The sequence below is a fragment of the Solanum stenotomum genome, chromosome 10 (assembly GCF_019186545.1).
Source record: "Solanum stenotomum isolate F172 chromosome 10, ASM1918654v1, whole genome shotgun sequence".
Classification (NCBI taxonomy): Eukaryota; Viridiplantae; Streptophyta; class Magnoliopsida; order Solanales; family Solanaceae; genus Solanum; species Solanum stenotomum.
Window position 1 is genome coordinate 2,980,692 of NC_064291.1, and position 6,217 is coordinate 2,986,908.

Sequence of the window (6,217 nt, forward strand, 5' to 3'; positions counted from 1 at the left end):
TTTTTTTTTTTTTTTTCTCTTTGTTGTTTTGTGAGCTTGAGAAGTGCAGAGTGATGAATGTGTATTTAAAAGAGGAAGAGCAAGTGGAAAGGAGAAAAGTTGAAAATTCCTAAAAGGGAAATATTTTTTTCGGGATCAATAAAGATTATGATAGAATGATAAGTATTTTTTCACTCGGTTGTACATATGTTGCCTTTTTTAGAAAATGTTTCATCTTTGAATATAGAATTTTCTTGTGCGAATTTAAATTTAGTCAAAATTTTAAGGGAGAAGGCACAAATACCCTCTAGACTATAACCGAAATTCCAGAGGCACACTTTAACTAAATTAAGTTATATTATCCCCTGAACTCATTTTGTATATAATATTGTACACCTTTTGGCTTATGTGGCACACCCCGTGACTCCACGTAGTTGAGGTGCATGAGAGATATTTGGATGCCACGTAAGTCAAAAGGGTGTACAAAATTACAAAAAAAAATGAGTTTAGGGGTAATATAACCTTAGTTTAATTAATGTGTGTTTCTGAGATTTTGGTCATAGTCTAGGAAGGTATTTCTACCTTTTCCCAAATTTTAATACGATATCGAATGAAAAAGGAATTTCTAATTTTTTAAAAATTGTATTTCTTTTTATTTATATTTTCAAGACAAACTTTTTATTTATTTGAGAAGAGGGTGGACCTTTGGGTAGGTAAATTTGAATACTGCATTTTAGTGGTACCAAAGTAAGTTGAAATAATTGAATTGTAACCTCGGCCCCTATTGATCATAGTGTTATTACTATTTTCTTAGCCGAACACAAAAAATAAAAGAAGTATGCAGGGTGAATACGAAGTAAATTCGCATAAATCCTCAAAGACTTTGTCCTGCCCCGCTTCTTATAAAAGCATTATTTTTTTTGTTTTTGCCCCGTTTCGTATAACTTTAATATTTTTTTTATTGTTTCTAACACTTTATAGTGACAAAAACACTTATTCGTGCTAGAAGTGAATTGATTCCTAGTAATTGATTGACACCTTGCAAAATATGCTTTACATACATCAAACTTCACGTTTTGGATGCCTTCATCAATATGAAATACTTCAATCCTCTAGTAGGATCTTTGACATCAATTATGCTAATCTCCTTCTTTATTAGGAACCTACTATACTTGATTGTAGCAACAACAATGAAGTTGTTAAATCACTATTGAATTTTTTTATTAAGGCACAAACTACATAACTTCATTAACTGTTATATATTTTTCGGGATCATGGTGATGGACCATGTAAAACTTAGTTTGTGGAGGAGATCGTTGGGTGTGTGAACAAAGTTCCACATGTGTAGCGGAATTTGGTAAGCACGTATAAGATATAGGATCTCTCTAGATGATGTGAAGCTTTTTGTAAAAATCGTGCAATCTTGACCCAAAGCGAACAATATCACACTATGTTAAAAGTATCTTTAGGTAGATTCCGCCCAACATGTCTTAACGTGAATATACATAAAGCTTTCACATATATAAATGAATTTCAAACATAAATATATCTAATTAATAACCACAATTTTCTTTTTTATCTTCCACATCATTTATGAACACTTTATTACTCTCTCTATTCTAATTTATGTGACAATTTTTGAATTTTGAGATTCAACCAACACTTTCATTGACCGTAATTGATCAATTATTTTGACTTGTAGTCTTTACAGTTTTAAAATATGTAATGTTTGACTTTTGAAATTAGAACTATGTCACATAAATTGGGACCGAGTAAAAGTTAGTGGATAGAGCCATGCTAAAGGTGAGCAAGGCAAAGCAGGGAGGGAACTCTGATCCTTTCTTTGTTGCAACTTTTGTTGGGGTGCAATTTGTTAAATATTGAAGAATCATGATAACTAATAAACCTAAAAACATGAAGCATGCTTTGCGGATTCTATTTTCATGTGCAACACACAAATTCTTTTCATATTGACAACTTTTCATAGATGTAAAAATAGTTTGGTTTATGTTATGGGACTTGTTGATAAGATTAGAGTTGAGACTCAAGGGCTTGAACACGTACGTTTTGGCACATGTTGATGAGACCTACTTACACTAAAGTGCACAAGAATATCACAATCTTCCATTTTGCATTTGAGTTTTTCTTTCATTATTATAGCAAAATAGTTCAAGCATCTATCTGGATTGTGGTGAGATGGTTGGGGTTCCTCCACCCTTTATTAGAGGTTTTGAGTACTGATCACGGAGAAAATCATATTAAAACCGTTGTCCCTAATAGACCCTGCATTGTGCGATCTGAATTCGATTGAGTTCAGATAAGAAAAATTATTTGATATCTATACTGATGGAAGGTAACAGATTCACGATAAATAATGTAGATGCACGAAAACAAATCTCAAATTGTCTTTGAGTTCTAATAGGGAACGACAAGAGGATGTTGTTATTGACATCATCCACCAAGTAATATTCCTACAAGTGAATGTGTCTATAATGATGATGAAATACAACATTATCTCATTGAAAATGAATACGGATCCTAGATTTGGGCCCACCTAGTGGGCCTTTATTGGGCCTAGTGGCAAATAGGGAAACCACACTCAAGTTTTTCAGTGTGATTGGGCTAAAAAATAGAGTTTACAATCATTAATCAGTCCTAAAGAGGTGAATAAAAGAATATAATTTGTGGGGTAAAGTGAAACATTATAATCATCCATTAGATGCTATTATTATTTTGCTTTATAATTTGACGTTATTGCCTCATACATATCCACTAAACTAGTAGAACTTGAGATAAATTTTGCATTTATTATGTGAAAATTTCAATTCTTTTCGCGCTTTTAATCATTTTATGTGAAGATGTTTAATTAAAAATAAAAGAAATTTTTTTGATATGTAAGTCAGACAATCATATACATGAAATTTATTATAAACATTAGAATTAGCTACACAACTTCGTTGCTAATGATCTATTGCTAAATTGCTTGTAGCTAATAATATTTTTATAAGTTGTGGCAAATTTGTTGTTGACTAGAATTAACGAAAGATTTTGCTGTTAGCTATAAAATTTATACCATGATTATATATTTTGTTAAAAGAAAATTGGAATAGATTTATGTTTTACTCGTTGAGAAGTTATAGTTTTGTGATGGGAGTAAAAAAAAAAGGAGAGGCCATAAATCCAAACAACTAATGACACTAAATAAAGGAGGACTAAAATGGCAAGGATTAAGTTCATTGTAAAAGAAAACAACTTGTGCTTCTCTTGGAAGAAGATGAATATTGAGAAGAAAGTGGTTTTTGTCTATTTAATTAAAAAATAATTTCCTTAAGAAAATAACTTTTAATAGTTTAACAGATGAAACACCATCAAAAGACATTATCAATAAAAGCTTTTTAGAAGCTTCTACAGTTGAAATATTGCTTATTAAGGTAAGTACCATGCTAAATTGTACTATGTGGCATTAGTTTAAATAATTTATTCAAAAAAAATTAACATAATTATTTATATTCCAAAATACTTTAAATTTTTTCATTTTATTGTTAGTGAAAATTTTGTATCGTCACACAAATATTATAACATATTTTTAAAGTTATAAAATTTTAGATTTTGTAAAATCATATTTATATATTCATTATTCAACATAGTAATGGCACTAATAATTTTCTTAATATAGGGCATTTGCTTTTAGCTTGTCTGTTTAAATCAAATAATATGCTGGCCAACTAGCTTAAAATAGGATCACATAATTATTATTTTGGTGAGTGGATAGGGCACATTCACTTAAAAAATAATTTTTTAAAATATAAGATATTGTTATGTAGAATTGTACTCTATGTATGTTTGATCGTGCAAATCGTACTTCTACATTGTTAAGTGTGGATAAGATTTACATATCTTAATTTGAATAAATGCATCTCGATATTAAGATAGTGTATTAATATCTGAATACTAATAATTGAGACTATTTATTCTTTCATCATCTGAATAAATATAACTAGTCTTTATTTAGAAATTATTAAATATGAAATTCAATAAAATACTAAATTTAATCTAACTATATCAATTAAGTTTTTTTAAAACTATATGATGGTTGGTGATGGTGATGACAAGCAAACGATGTTTTAATTGATTGAGAATGATCTTGGCTAACGGTTATGTTGTGGTAATAGTTAGTGGCAATGGTGACTAACATAGTGGTTAATGGTTATATAGTTGGTTATGATGGTTAGTAAATAACTAATGATCATAATGATTGACGGTATATATTGGTGATTAATGATGGTGATTGTCAGTAATGTTTGATAATAATTATGTAACAGTAATGGATAATAATAATTATAAATGATGAATATTAATATTGATGACTGATTATATGATTGACAATAATGATGATTGTGACTATGATGTTAATTGTGTGTTGTGGTTGGCTGAAGAACTAAAATCATAAAACAAAAACTCAATAAAATGTAATAGATTTTCCAAATCTAAGGGGTCCCTAGATCCATTTTTTTTAATATAAAGAATCTTTTTTGTTTTGTTTAAACATAATGGTAAAATATGGGGAGAGTGAAATGACACCCTTTGAAATCCCTCAAGAACAAAAGAATATAAGAGATCATATAAATGCATTTAGGAATTAGCATGGAATATGTAGCTAACCTCAATTTGCAAGTGCAATTTTGAGCTAAATTCTAAAATTATCTAAGATTATGATTTGATATTTTAGGTTATTCTCATCCATTTAAAAAGTGCCTCTTAAGTGGAATATATTATCATATCATATAGAAATTATAACAAACAAAAGTTATTCTCTGTAATTACCTAATAGTAGTTAGATCTCCAATGTCAACATTTTTTCCTTTTAAAAAAAATTCTTATTAAGTTGGATCCAGGAATAATATTTTACTATATTAAATTTTATAAAGATGATATACTCTATTGACTATTTAAATTTTATTGTAAAAAAAAACAACTTGCCTTGATTCTTAAGAATTAAGATCATTACTTTGGGATATTGTCTGGCATAAATTTGCATAAAATGAAACGAATAAATTAGTATAAATAACTTAATTCTGTCCAAACTTAAATATTTTTGCCAGAGAAAACTAGTATATGTAACCAACCAATTTTTAATATTCCTGTTTATCTATTTCTATAAAATATATATATATATATCATGTACAATATTGCTGAAAATAAAGGTTTTCTCCATTATTGTCGATTAGTGGGAAATTTTAGTTATAAAACATAATTTTTTCACTCATTTCCCATCAAACCAGCTCAGTCAGGCATGGATTCACCCTTAGCTAAGGGGTGTCAAGCAACACCCCTTCGTTGAAAAATTACATTGTATATAAAAGTCAATTTTGGTTTAATAAATATATAAATAAATATTGACACCTCTTGACATAAGTTAAAAGGTTTAGTGTAGTGATTAAGGCATTGTGAAAATTTTTTGAGGTCGTGTGTTCTAATCCTTCTAGCTCCATAATTTTATTTTTCACTACAAGTCTACAACCATTGACACCTCTTATAATAACAATCCTGGATTCACTACTGAGCTAATGTAAAACTTCCTAAGTTTTTCGTAATAAAACATTACTATATATACTAAACATTTTTCGATGAAAATTTTTAATGAGAAAATAATGATTTTTTAGCAGTGGTAAAACTCTTCTTTTTTCTTGTTATTTTTTTGTGCAATTAAAAAATATAAAACTATAAAAGTTGTTAAAAGATTGTATAGATTGGTGTTTTTTTTTATTTTTCTTGATAAACTTATGCAAAATAAGTGAATTTTTTTACATGGTTCTAATTGATACAACAATACTAAAAGAAAAAAAAATCCAAATTCATATGTATAACCCAATAAAATTGGAACATGCAAAGTTGCTATCATATCTGAAAAATTCTTCACTTGTTTTTTCTTTATATATCCAAAGCAAAAGCATATAGGGTGTGTTTGGTACGAAGGAAAATGTTTTCCTAGAAAATGTTTTCCTGAAAAACAAGTTGATTTTTGACTTATTTTCTCATGTTTGGTTGGTGAATAGAAAATATTTTTCGGAAAAGATTTTTAGTGTTTGATTTATGAATGAAAAATATTTTTGAGAAATATTTTTTATTTTTATTAGAGTAGAAAATAATTTTTGAAATTGAAAATAGTTTTTAAAAACAAACTTAAATTTTTTTTGGGGGTGGGGGGGTGGTAGGGGGTGGGTGAAAGGGGGGGGGG